Source organism: Drosophila suzukii, chromosome 2R (genome assembly GCF_043229965.1).
Source record: "Drosophila suzukii chromosome 2R, CBGP_Dsuzu_IsoJpt1.0, whole genome shotgun sequence".
NCBI classification, from domain to species: Eukaryota; Metazoa; Arthropoda; class Insecta; order Diptera; family Drosophilidae; genus Drosophila; species Drosophila suzukii.
In genome coordinates, this window is record NC_092081.1 from 17,109,636 (window position 1) to 17,124,459 (window position 14,824).

The following is a 14,824-nucleotide window of genomic DNA, read 5'->3' on the forward strand; positions in this document are numbered from 1 at the left end:
GGGAATGATTTGGTCACGTGCAGCGAAATCGAAGCCAGGTCTACCAATATAGTATTTCCATTTGATCTGGGCGGAACAAGAGGTCGGCAGCTTATCTGCCGCAAGTCGTCAAGTGAAATGAAAGCCATTTGTTAGTTGGCACAACCTCGCGAGTGAATAAGCCGGCAAAATAGATTTAGCTATCTTTTTGGGTCTGTTTTAGCTCGAGGGGGTTGTCCCGGCAACTGCCAGAGGCCAATGAAAACACCAGAAATGGAATTGAAATGCTATTTTTTTGCCACTCCTCACTCAGGACAATTAGGAAAATAAAGTTACAAATGTGGGGGTAGTACACTCAGGAAGAAATCGTTCTCAAAAAACGGTCTCAAAGGTGAGCCAAGATCAATTCTATCTCAAATTGTCAAATTCGAGAACCGAGAAGACTTCATCGGCTTCCTAGGATGTTTTAGTCTTAAAAACAAAATCGAGACTGCATTTTTCTTTGCCTCTATATCGTTTCTTCTTGAAAAAAAAAATTTACAGAGCACTTTTGTCTTAATTTCAAGAAAAAATCTTCTTGAATAAGTAAGAAGATGAATTCTCAAATGGAGATCATTTGATCTAGGCTTTTTTTTTGGTTTCTAATTTTTCTGTGTGCAGACATATTCCTTGTATACATAGGTGAGGAAACGTGTATTGAGGTGTCAGGTCCTATCTATTGACACTTGGAACTGACAACCGGTCCTCTGGCATAACTCTTTATCTAGATGGCATACGCTAATGAGGACTAGTGTCTGCGGACTTTTAACGGGCAAATGGGACAGGTATGCAGTACAATTGCGGTCAGTCTCGATTACAAAAAGCCGGCAACGCACGGTTGGCGACCCAAAACCAGACGGACCGTTCCCCGGGCTAAATTCGATCCGGGGATTCGTTTAATAACAATAACACATATACAATCGCTTGCACGAGGGTAGTTTGTAGCCATATCTCGGAACGTTTTTCTTGGCTTTTCCTTTTTTCTATATCGCACATAATGAGCAAAAAAAGCCAGACCAGCAAAGACCAGACAGCAAACAGAAAGGATGAGGGTCGGAGGGACCGGATCCCACATCGCATGCAGCTCACGTATGCGCTTAATTTTTTGTTTATAACACCCAACCACTTCCGCCTTTTCTATCAGCCCACTGCGAGTGTCACTTGGGGCCCAGAAATTTTCGTTTTCGTATACTGAATATTTTTCATTTAATTTTCTTTTTTTTTTAAATCAAATGTGAAAGCCCATGTCTGATGGCTTAGTTGCCAGGGCCAGGAGCAGGAACCGAACCATGTGTGTCCTGGACCAGAGGCCTTTGTCTTTAGCCCTCCTCGTACGTTTATATTTTTTACCCAGAGCTTTGGCCCCCGGGCTGCCTGCTCTCTGGAGAGAAGGAATTATATCCGATTACAACACCGCAGTTTGCCAGCCGAAGATTGGGTGGTTGAACGGCCAATGGAAAATTCAGGGCACTGACTAAGTAATATGTATTTTTTAGGGTGTCTGCGCTTGTCCTCTTCACGGGTTGCGTAATGGATCTAATGCAAACAGTCAAGTTAAGTGAGTTTTTAATTCCATTACTGAAATTCCAACTAAATTTTATAATGGAAAAGGGCAAACAAATTGAACGCGGCTCTGATGGGAATTCAATGTTGATTGGGGTCTGACCCTAGATATTCATTTCCTAAAATCTCTTTTGACCCAAGCACAGTTACTTACAGCTTTAATCTTACCATCAGTATGGATTTCAAAAAATGTATTCCCGAGCAACTGATATGATAAACCAAATAATAACGCAGAACCTGCGTTATGAGAACCCCAACAAGGATTTATAAAAAGTTTTCAACAGTATGTTTACCCAACTTTCTTTTCTCTCCATATTTTTTCCATATTTTCCTTGAGTTTTCCCACAAAAAGTTCTGTATATCTCTTCCTCCACACGTTTCATATACGGCAGAAGAAGTGCAGAAAACTATAATTACAGAACAGCCGAAAAACCACAAGGCAGCAGACGGTGACGACGACGATATTGTGAATGATTATGGTTTCCATGAAGCTGATTACGACGTTGATGGGATTGATGGTGACGGGGACAGGGACAGGGAATCGAAGGGGAATCAACTACCGGCTGGCGAGAAAGGCCCAAGAACGAAGAAATTAATATTTTAATTACAACACATTTAACATGCGATTATGCGCTTCAATGAACTTCTTGTGGCCAAAACACAAAAGGGGTGGCTCTTACCATCGAGCACACAGCAATTCACTCTCTCATATAAATTTACACCCTGGGCCCACGCACAGTGGGCGCAAAAAGTGTCATAACTTATTACAGTACAACCCAAAGCGACACATCCGCTAAGCGCCAACGGAAGTCAGCGGGGAAAGTAGTCGGAATTAGAGGAGGGCGACGGGGCAGGCGGGGCCTAATAAAGTGCCAGTCGATGGCGCACGAACTAATCCAGAAACACGAAGTGCACTTTAATTACCACCAGGCGACGATTACACCGTAAAATACCATTGCTCAGAAAAAACAAGGTTTTTTCTAAAACCTTTTTTATTTAAAACCTTTGTTTAAAGAAACATATCTTTTAATATTCATACAGCACTTAACCCTATTATCAAGTTATTTTTTTAGATTGCTGTGTATTTCTTCTTGGATAGATTTTATTTTAAAAAAATTATAGGTTAAAGCTAGTTTTTTGTTTCAAACGCTATTAAAGCTTAAGAATTTTTGAACACTATGTTTACCAAAACCGAAATATAACGGTTTTTGTATTATTTTGATATCCGATCCGATCGCTCCTATTTTAGCTGTACGATAAAGTCGTCCGATTTGTTTTTTAATTTTATTCGAAATTCTGAAGTATTAAAGGATTGATATTCCTAAGAGTGGAAGTTAACATGTCAAGAAACACAATTTTTATATTTTTAAAAAACACTTTTTTTTATTGTTCCTATGGGAGCTATGGGACATCGTTGTCCGATCCTACTCGTTCTGACTTATTACTACCTCCAATAGAAACAATACTTTTGGGAAGGTTTCATCCCGATAGCTTTAAAACTGAGAGACTAGTTTTCGTAGAAACGGACAGACGGACGGACAGACGGACGGACAGACGGACGGACAGACGGACGGACAGACGGACGGACAGACGGACGGACAGACGGACGGACAGACGGACGGACGGACAGACGAACACGGCTAGATCGACTTGTCTTGTGTCTTGTGAAGCTGATGAAGAATATATATGCTTTGTGGGGTTGGTTGTTAACTTCTGACTAAAGCATTATACCTCTGCAGTGGTATACTTTTGAGCACTTCTGAGACGAATGGAGTGACCTAAGTCAAGAAAGATTTCTTCCACCAATTTAAAATATTATTCTCTTCTTCATGATGGAAGCGTTTCGAGCTCCTTACTAATTCTCAGTTTGTTTTAAACCGGATACTTTATTCGCAGTGTACGTCGCGACTTGGAGTCGTCGGAGCCCGAGTCGGACTACGACTGGGGCTCCCGACGACCGAATCCGGAAGGCCCGACGAGGCAAAGGACTGTCAAAGGACTGCCTTAACAGCGTCTAAGCTGGCGCGGGTGTAATTGACAGCTGTTAGTTAACAGACAGCGGCTAGGAGGCGTCTGCTGTGGGGGGGGGGTGTTGTTTTGGCCTGGCTGATGGGTCGGTGGGTGGTGGGTGGTGGAGCTGTCGTCGTCCTTGTCAACGGCCGCCAGCAGCGTGCGGATGTGTGGAGTGTTAATCAAAGCGTAGTTAATTGCTCCGCCGAAGGAGAGGCCAGAAAAGAAGCAGCTCTGATTGGGATTTCCTCGGGTAGTGGATCACTTTTCGGGGGGTGGGGTCGTTGGGGTCCCTGCGTGTGTGCCTGTGCCCTTTGATTAACTTAACCCCTTGTTGCCGCTGTCATTATTGTTGCATGTCTAATTTGGCAAGTGCTAAGTGCTGGACGGGGTCGTGTAAGCCTTTTGTCCCTTTTTGGGGGCAGGGCCAAGTCCACGGCGCCATGAAGTCTGTAAAAACAATAAATACTAATTAAAATGTATTTAAATACAAATAGCCAACAAAAAGGGGCCACACACACAAACATTTCCCTGTACTTGGTGGCTTTTCCCCTTTGACCCTTTCATTTTCCTTTGCCTCTATAAGAAAGTCAAAGCATTTCTCCACATATGTGTGTTTTTTCTGTATGTACACTTGTTTTCGTGCTCGTTGCTTACTCGCCTGCTCACAAGCGCCACCTAGCGGAAATGCTTCATAAAAACTTAATTGTCCGTGTAACACTTTTTTATAGTTTTACCCCCAAAGTCTTGTTCGACTTTAAGTGGCATGCAACACACATGGAAACATTCTGATTGAAAGACTTTAATTTCGTTAGGAGAGAGTTGAGAATGTTTTGTGGTGAGTGGCGTAAAGGGGAAAAGCAATGTATGTGGAGGAACTTTTGCGATGTCAGCAAAGGGGGGAATTAAATTGGAGTCGGGGGTGCAAAAGTCTCTGAAATGGAACCTTAAGTGGAGTAATTTCTGCGTAAGATTGAATGTCTGATGAGAGTTCTCAAAAAGTAAGGATATCATAGTAGCAATTCACAAATGGTACATAGAGTTTCGACTTTAATATCTTGGTACATTTAAAATGTCTGAAACGAATACTCAAAAAGTAAAAATATCTTAGTAGAAGGATATCATTAAGGGCAATAAAACAATGGTACATAGAGTTTCGTCTTTAAATTCTTGGTTTATTTAAAAAGTCATGGCAACCTGGATAAATAACGGTCTATACCTTAACAAAACCTTTTGAATTTGTATAGTAAATTTGGATTAGGTTAATCAAAGAAATGGGAAAGTAACTTTATATGATCCTAACCGTTTAAAGTTGTCCTGACTGATTCTAACAAGATATTCTTTAATTTATAATTCGCTTTGCCTCTACGAAATGTATTATTCAGAGCGAGGGGAAGCCTGTTATGCTGATTATTATCCATCTACACGTGTCGCAGTTTCCTCCACAGTGAGCCATAAAAGCAATATGTGGCACTATTGTAATCAGCAAATAGTGAGGTGGACTCCCATTCCATCCCCCTTTATGCATTTGCCTCATTTCCCATCTACAGAGTCCGTAAAAAAGAGCCGGCAACTTCGGCGACATCATCCATTCTCATCAGTCGCACTCGCAGCCCGTGACAAAAAGATTGCGACTGACAAAGGGAAATAGATTGAATTGCGTGCAAAATGCGTTTGCCGTGCGTCGGCTGCATGAATGGAACGTTTGTAGCTGCCCTCGCACCCCTGCCAAGAAAGAAAAAAAGACATGAGGCAGCACCCTCTGTTTCCGCCGAAACCTAAATGTTGTACGTGTAAAGCATTTAAAGTAATGAAAAGAGGCTGGGCAAAGGTGTTTGTCAGGGTTGGGATCTCGATATTAGTAACATTTGGGCGCTGACATGATTTGGCCAGGAGACAGTCATTCAATTCGGATGGTCAATACATCAATATGTCGTCCAGTCAGTCAACCAAACGATCCGCCCAATGAGGCGGTAAACGGATGCAGGACGACCTGGTCTACGGCTGGACCACAAAAACAGGATGAAAGACGGCACCACCAGGAGTTGAGTTGAAGTTGCAGATGGAGTCGGAGGAGTTGGTGGCCATAGTTGACTGCCTGCTGACACATGTGAGATATATGTATGCATCGAAGGCAGTGCGTTAATTTATGTGCGGAATTTAAATGGATCACCATCCGGCTGTAGACCCAGAACCGCCTCCTGCGGCTGGACACCCGCAAATTGTTAGAACAAACAATTCCAGACGCGGCTAGACATCAGAGGGTTTTTCTGTTGGTCCTTGATAAATGTTTTAACTCTACAGTTACCATATTGCCGTGGGGTTAAACCTTCTGCCTCCTCCAACCATCCACAGAGCTACTTCCTTTAAGACAAACCTATTTCGCCAGCGATTATGAGCAAAGTTTTGGATATTTATCAATTTAATGACTTGCCACTCGCCTTCGGCTGGCGTAATTTAAAGCGTTTAGATGGGATTTATATTGCGAAATTAAGTTTAGCTGGAAGTAAAAGTGGCATTAATATCCTTTATGGCTTATGGGGGCCAACACTTTAAATCATTCAACCAGATTTGTGATACCCATTCGATTCCCTTCGACACTTGACTCCATCTCCAGGCCGGGCTTATTGATTTGTTTCACTCATCCACTTGCCAATGTCGCTGTCAGTCTGTTATTGATGGCGCCATCGGGAGATTCAGATTCAGCCCTCACCTGGCACTTGTTGGGTTTTCGGAGAGTGTCTCCGAAACAGATACAGATACAGGTTCAGAGCAAACCCCTTGACACCTGGGTGGCTCAAAACCCCACTCCCTGAACGCTTCGCTGCACTTTTCCTGGCTTTCGATGGGTTTCTCTGACAACATCCTTCTGCCCGCTTCCGGATGCCGTACAAATGTCAGCATCATAAACCAATTTTTATAAAATTTTCCAATTTGTTTAGATAAATTTAAGCAGCAGCCCTGCTGGGGTGGCAGGCTCAAATCCTGGCTAAGTAAACACCGATGGGCCAGGGGTTGGGTCTCCTGTAAGCCCCTTCTTCCGACGCGTGCTGTCATTTCTTTTGCCGGCTCATGACATGAGCACCCTCTCCCAGTCCCAGTCCCAAGCCCAATCCCATTCAATTTGGAACCCTACCACCACCCTGTCCTTCAGATGTTTGCCTTCTGCTCGCTGGGCGCTTGATAAATTGTTCAATCAACTTGTTTCGCAACTGATTTGGGCTGTGCCAATTTCCGAAAGTTCCGAGTAAGTTTTCTCGAGCGACAGTCAAATAAAGTTTATTAAATAGTCCAAGTGACCTGACCGCCCAACTTTCCGCTCTCCAGTTCTAGGACTTGAAATGATTCTTCTGTTTAACTTTGTCCCTGCTCGAAGGACTTCCTGGTTGAAGAGGGATAGGTCGATCCCCCACACTCTTCCTGCGTTTGGCTTTCCATTAACGCATCTTGTATAATGCATTTTGCACACCCTTTAACCCCATCCACACGCAGGCTGCTTAATTTCAAATTAGGGTGGCGTTTTCGTGCCATGTGCCGGGGGTTAAGGGTTCGGATTGGGCTTTAGAGGGACTGTGTTTGTGATTTTCATTAATGGCATTTGGCACAATTTCAACCCGATCAACCCTTCGGCACACAAACTGCAATTACAGGCCCTGACTTTGACTTCACCTGGGGGGGGCAGCTGGAAATCAGTCCCGGAAAGTTATCAAAAATCAACATGGAGCCAGCCTGCATCCGCATCTTTGTCGGCTATCCCCACTTCAAGTCAATCTTCAGTATTTGCAATCAATTTAATTTCAATGACAGAGCATTTGCATGGAGTTTGGTGAATGGTTCATGGTTAGATGGGTAGATGGTTGGACTGCACCCGACGATAGGCTGGATTCTGTGTAAATATGCAAATCGAAAATGCAAATTAGTTGAATTTTGATTTTGTCTCGAGTGAGATGAATGAATGCGAACAGGAGCGGCTTCTTGCTCCTCATCATCTATTCGAGCGTCGGTGATGTGGAAGTGAAGTTCAAAGAGTGGAGGGAATCGGTTGAGTGGAAGGTGGGGTAGGCTGAAATAGGATTAGGCTGCCACATGCCTAAGCTCTTGAAGGGGACTCCTCGAACAAATCACTTTGGTTATTCTAGCTTTAAAATACCAGAAAACTCTGGCAGTGAATTTGAATAGGGATGGTGCAGATTACAGTGATATCTTTCTTATATAACAGCTGTCTCACTCGAGCACAAATGGGTTCTTCGACAAGGGTCTCTGGTATTCAGTTTCATACGGACTTCAGCTTTACAAAAAGTTCAAAACTCCTTTCAACATATATACGTTAGAGGACAGGATTGTAGCACCAAAGATTTTTAGGGCAATATACAACTATACTATTCAACGATTTAACAAAAAGTATATATATGTGTTTAAGACTGATCAAAATATTTGTATGTTATGATACGAACTATATAGTTTCCGAACTCAAGGCTTGTTTTGAACCCATACCCCTAACTAAAAAACACAAGAATTTAGGAGTCCTTAATAATAATATATGATCCCAGCTGTACCCACATTGGTTCTCATCCTTGATTCCACGGTCCCTCTTCCCAGTATTCGTTCCACCCTGTTCGCGAGGCACTCAACATTCCGCACACACTCCGCGAATAGATCACTGCCATTTCGTGTCAGGAACCCTTCCTTTGTTGTGCCACATTAAGCAGCTCTAAGCATCCATCGACAAAAACAACAAATGATTAAAACCGAACCCAACCAAATGCATTCCTCAAATAACTCAAATATTTTTAAAAACTAAGCAAAACATACTCTCAACTTGAGTCTGAAGTTGAGGACGCGCGGCAACCCTTGGTGGCGGCAGCCTAGCAACCCTGAAAAAACCCAAGGGCCAGGCATTTGGCACACTATTATTATCATAATGCGCGCTCTTACTCGCTCTCATTATTATGATTACGCTGGCCTCGTTGGCTTTTCAGTTGCGGGGTGTGCGGCACGTGTGGCAAGGAAATCGGTGAGGTCAGGAGGGCGGCAGGGGGTGAGAGGGAGGAACAGGAGGAGGTGGAGTAAGTGGAAGGACGAAAAGTCAGTTTCCGGAAAAAATCAGTTTGCAACCATGAAACACGAAGCCAGGCTAAGGATCGAGTTTATGTAAATGGATCTATAGCCAGAGAGCTTCGGAACTAACCGAAATACAATGTAAAAATTGTGCTGAAAAACACAGCGTTGCTTTTCATTATCGAATTAAGCCTAGACCATTGAAAGTCAGGAGTGTTAAATAAGTTATAGCTCTCTAGAGGCCTTGACTTGGAAGATTTATTAAATACTATCCTTAGTTAGTTACTAAATGATGGAGCTATATTTAAATAAGACTTAATTTTATAATTTAAGTTAATAGGATTATATGATTTTATAGGTTTTATGAAATGTACCTATCTGCTAAGTAATTGATCTGATAATAGAAATCGAAGAACTCTTTCGTGAGATTATATTGATCGGTAATTATTTATGCTTGTCTAACTTAATAATATTACAGAGTGCTATAATCCACTCAAAAAAGTATTTATAGCAAAAAAGATCCTGCAGCTGGAGAAAAGCGGCAACAGTGCGTATTCACAGTCGAATGAGGGGAACGCCTGGGAAATGGACATGAAATGGAACGCCAAGCAGTAAATTAAGTGCCCGCTGGGAATTTTCTTTATCGAATTGTGCGGCTGTGTGCGTGCCTGTCTACTCTGTCTCTGTCCCCCCAGCTCACTCTCTCCCTCACTCTGTTTGTCTGCCCGTCTACGTTTTGTGTTTTCATAATACTGAGAAAAATATTTGGGTCTATACAACAACAAAAAAATAACTACGATCGATTTAGTCAATAATTCTCAAAATCTTTTTCTTCTTGATTTCAAGAACTTTTCTTCTCGAGTAGATGTTCTCTTTTAAAAGACTAATCTTTCTCGAAAAGAAATCGAATATCCTTTCACATTCATTTAAAAATCGTACCCTCTCGAAAAGCAAAGAAGAATCATTTTCTTCTTGAATAATTGAGAAGACAAATTCTCAAATTGAGATAATTTGATCTAGGCTTGTTTTCATTCTGAAATGTTCTGGTTGTTTTTGTGAGCCCACACAGGTGTGTTCTAGATCGCTCTACAACTTTAACTAAACGATCTAAAATCAATCTTATTTATTATTTTATAAACTCACTAAAAGAGATGAATTTATTATCTAACGGTCCTGATAAAACCCAAGAAGCATTTCATTTGAAAGCTTTAAAAATGCAACACAATTTTCCTAAGTGTAGTGCTCAGGAGATGAAGCCAGACCGCTTTCCTGGTTCGGCCGCCGTGCTTAAAGGTCTGTCCTGGGTTGGGTGCTCCGGCACTCCTTGCCCGTCCTCTACCCTTTACCCTCGACATGGTGAGACCCCAGCCCCGATCGAATCGTCTTCCCTGAGCCTGAGCTAACCCTTTCATTATGGGCTCAGTCGATATCGAAGTCTTGGCTTTAAGTTCTTGCCCATGTGAATCCATCTCGATATTCGTGTATATTTTTTTGTTTTTCTTTGTATCTTCCCCCGGCAACTCAGTGCCTCTCTTTCAGTCGGCTTTTGTGTAGTTGTTGTTGCCCAGCGCACTGTATTGTTATGTTAATTTTTGATTATACGCAACCCCATTGTTGTTGTTGTCGAAAGCGAGTGAGTGAGTGAGTGGCACGAGCCCAGTCTTTCATATCTGCTGCTCACTAATTTGTGCGCGTGCCGACGGCTCAGGGTGCTCAGTCCCCCCCCCCCCTGCCACTCCATCTTAATTTCGACTACCCCCTTTTCAGCACAGCTTGAAAATCGCATTTAAATAGTGCGGAATACCCAGTCAGAATCCTCAGTAGTATCCCCGCTTTTTCGACTGTCAGTCTTTTGTGTCTGAGTCTCCGAGGGCGTCATGTTCTTCTCACGTCCACGTGCCGGGCATCAGTTTCAAGCTCGCCCCCAACTAACCCACAAAAAAGGGGTTCTAAGCCCCCGAACCAGTTTTATCCCATCCTCATCGTTCCGTTAAAATTAAAAGTGTTTCGCTTAAGTGTTTTGTTGTGTTTGTTTGTTAGTTGTTTGTTGTTGGTCTTGCCGCAAGGTTTAACTAATGTGTAAGATAAAATGGAGCACGTCCACCAGATATTGTCGTAGGCTAAAACATTGCGGGGGGGAGGGGGTTTTGGGTCCTGAGGGGTGAACAACAATTACAATAGTCAATCAAGTTTGACTTGGGGCATTACTCCTTTCGTTGCCTTCGAAAGTTTAATGAATGAGAACATTTTGCGGTGACTCAAAGAGCTACGGTTTCCGTTTCTGGTTGAAGGATAAGAAAGGGTTTGGGGTTCTGTCTATCTGGTTACACCGCAGTTAAAGAGATTGACTCCGGATAAGGTGGCTCCCTTTGGAGGTTAATTAAACCCTCGCTCGGTGGCCACGTGTTCAGAATCGCCAGTTTGGCGAAGGATGAGGTTCATGGGTATTAATGAATATGTATTATGAGCGTTGAGGTGCTAATGGACACGACACGCCACACAATTTGGGTGCTGGGCAGTCCAGCAGGGCTGCAACAAAAGCGCTGCAGCCGCAAATTGCATTAGAAATGCAAACAAGTGGGTTGCAGGAGCTCCACCCCCCAGAAAACCACCCAAAGCAGGCTTTCCACAGGGGCCGTGCCCCAACTTGCGGATATGTTCGACATGGCAGCGGGCGCTAATTGAATATACAAAGTGCCCAAGCAGGACCTGGATCAGCAGACCTGGTTGAACCAGGCCACGAATGTGGAAGTGGATGTGCAGCTGGATGGTGGACCACGTGCTAACCCTTCAGAAGTTGCTATTGTTGCTAACCAATCGACCGCCGTTCGTTCCACGGGGTTAGACTCGGCTGAACCGCTCAAGGGGTTGCACGCCCATGCCCGAACTTTCCCCTTTTCATAGTGAGTGCGATTTTTGCTCAGTGCAAACTCGGACATCGTGGGAGTTTTGACAGTTGGCGCGGTTCTCCCGCCCCCTTTTTATTGCATTCGCCACTTCCGCTCTTCCGCTCATTGGATATGCAATTTTTGATGCCCTATCCAAGAGGGTTCTTCGGTTTCTCAACCTGTTTTGAAACAAAATAATCATATTTTTAGAAATCTCCAGGTTTAACTTTATATTTTGGTTAAAAAAATAAATCCAATAAAAATTTTAGTTTGAAACTAATTTGTATTTGAAATAAAGCCATTTTTGATACCCTTTCCAAGAGGTTTTCCTGCTCTCAACATATTCTGAACCAATCATATTTGTAGGAATCTCTAGTTATAACTTATAACTTAATATTTTGGAGTCTTAAAAGTAACTATTATAAATTTTTTCTCTTCAAATGAACTTATATTTGAAATTTAATTATGCTTACAATTCCCAATTTGCATTCAACGAACTCTATTCTACTCTGAGATTTTCTCCTAAAGGGTATTGTAAACTTTTTCCCCTGCTTATTCTTTTCACTCTCCTTTCGACTCTGTTGTTGTTTGTTGGCCTTTGTAAACTTAATCCCATTTATATGCTTATTTGGATTGGCCGTCTGCTATTGGATTTCCCATCGTACCGCCTGCCCTCGGGATGACTTTCTGACTAGCCCCTACCCTTTAACCTTCCTGTTGCCCATTGCCCGTTGCCCTTCTTATTTCCCCGTGGGGAATGGGTTTACTTCCTTTTCCGCACTGAAAGATAAACTATAGGTTTTAACATTAGAATACATTTTACTTTTGTAGAATGTGATCCCCATATGAAAGATTTAACTTACTCAAACCAAATTTAAGTCATCTCTCACTTTTAAAAGCTGTTTTTAAAAATAAACGTCTGACATTATTTATAATCATATATTTGGTAATAGAGAATCAACTTTTGACAAATATTAAACAAGTATAAGAAAACATAAGCGGCTTTGAGCGTATATTGCACCCATTGCCTTGTGTTTTGATCGGAACCCATGATGTCTGTATGGTTTACAAACCCATGTCCTATCGCTGCCTGGTTCCATTGCTCTAATTGGAATTGGTACACTTTTCTTTGATGCCCACATTTAGTAGGCCCTTTTGTTACTGTTTTTATTTCTTTGGATGTTACTGTTATTGGTAGCGTTTATGACGGCGTTCCTGTCGCTATATCCACTGCTCGTGCCACGTTGATATCTACAGTTGTTATCTGAACTTCTTTTGGGCGGCAATTTTCATTGCGGTTCGGCTTGGCTGGAGTTTGGAATTGGGTTTTGGTTCGGGTTCGGTTCGGCTTGGTTAATCGTTAGGGCTTGCGTGGGATTAACCAGTTTTTGGGATGAAGGCTGGTGGGAATTGAGCTCAAGGGATTGCAGACTGACTGTAGTTTGTTCTATTGTTCTTGTTTTGATTGCAACGTACAGATGTCTGGTTTGTTTACGGCGGAAAAGTGATTTAAGGGGGAGTACTATACCTTTTGTAACTACCTTTAAGAAATTCCTATAACAGTTACTGTTTTGGCAAGCCGCTAATCTATCAATTTTCTTTTCTATTTCAGGTGGGTGAAGTCGTTACTAGAAATCTGGATATCAAACTTCATAAGTATAGAACTCCACCATATTTTCCCCTTCTGATTAGGATAAACAGCCCCTTCTTATCGAGCATAGAAAGCAAAATCAATAATTTCCGGTTTATGTCTGGAGCCCTCGTATTATGACAGCCAAACGATGAAAACGAAAGCAATCATCTTGGCTGCCCCCATATGTTGCGGAGTAGGGGAGGGGGTCTTTGTTTTCATGGCTCCTATTCAGCTTTTGGCATATGCAGACAGCCATCGTGTTGTTGTTATTATTGGCTCCGCTCAATGAGGCCTGTGAATGAAATGTTTATTAGCCTGATTATTGTTCATAGACCAGCCGCCCATCCCCCATCGTTCCCCGCCCCCATTTCAATTGGTATTCCCATGGACTGCAAGTCAGTCGAGTCACGCACTTCCTGGACCACGCCCCCAAATTGCAGTTGGGGGCAGGGCGGATCCCACAGCTAAATTAGCAATTGTCACATTGCGACGAATGCATCGACACACGGAAAATGTGGGGGAGAATTGAGAAAAGGCAGTGAGATGAAGGGAAACCGGAGAACAAGGAATTTTCCACTGCTTTTCCCAGCTTCCCCATCTGCTCCTCTTGAGTTGGACAAACTGTGTGGACAGCCACTGAAAGCATCCCCTATTCACACCCCTCTCTTTACTTAGGGGGTTGGAAACTCGTAACAATTAGCACTCAAGATAGATGGCATGGAAATGGATGGAAATGACAAGGGGGGAAATGGAATGGAAAATTTAGAAACAATTTATGAAACCGAGAAACTGGAAGTTTTTCTGACAGATGCACCAAAAATGGTTTTAAACCAATTGTATTTCAACATTATTACTATTAGTATCACAATCTTAGTCTTAGAAGCTATAGCCTCATGGGGCTCAACCAATTGATAGTATTTCAATAGTTTAATGTGATTGTAACAACTTTAATCTCTTAGCTAATGAGCCATGTCGCTGTCTGATGTCCAACATCTTTCGTCTTTCGTCCGAAAATCGAAGACCCTCGCCCGCCCGCATGCTCCATTAGCGTCACACAATTTGTACCTACCGAAAAAAGAAATCCATCAGAAGGGGGGGCCCCACAATAAAAACCAATTCCAATGAAATTTTTCATCCCACCAAATTGAAAAAGCGAAAAGAACGAGAAGAGCGAGGAAGAAACAACCAGAAGACAGCACAACGGACGGCGGACAAACAAATAGCCAGGGACCCCGAACACCGAACCCCGGACTCCGAATTTCAAGTCCCACTGATGGAACACAATAACCTGGGGAGCTGGTTCGAAGTGTGGGGGGGGGGGGATGGAGAGAATCTCGAGAAGCCCTTTTTATGGTGCAACAAATCTCGGGCTGAATGAAAACGCCAGAGAAACGGCGAGTAGACCAACGCAAAGTGGGAAACCGAACAAACAAGCAAGACCTCCACCTACTTTTCCAAGGGGGTGGAGATGACTTCCCCATGACGACGACGACGACGACGACGATGACGATGACGTTGTGGCTATGCCTGTGCCATATTATTAAGTGTAGCCAGAAGCAATTAGGTGTAGATAAGCAAACAATAATGGTCCCAGTCACGTACCGCCAGCCGACCCTGGTCGCTGGGCATTTTCCCGAGTTGAGAGCTGCCATTG

At 43.0% G+C, this 14,824-nt stretch overlaps 1 protein-coding gene and 1 pseudogene across 1 annotated transcript in view; one reads left to right on the plus strand and one right to left on the minus strand.

Annotated features, from left to right (window-relative positions):
* jing (AE binding protein 2 jing) overlaps positions 1–14,824 on the plus strand; it is a 137,939-nt gene that overhangs the window by 101,041 nt on the left and 22,074 nt on the right. The window lies entirely within an intron of this gene.
* On the minus strand, positions 14,236–14,706 carry LOC118877053 (uncharacterized; annotated as a pseudogene).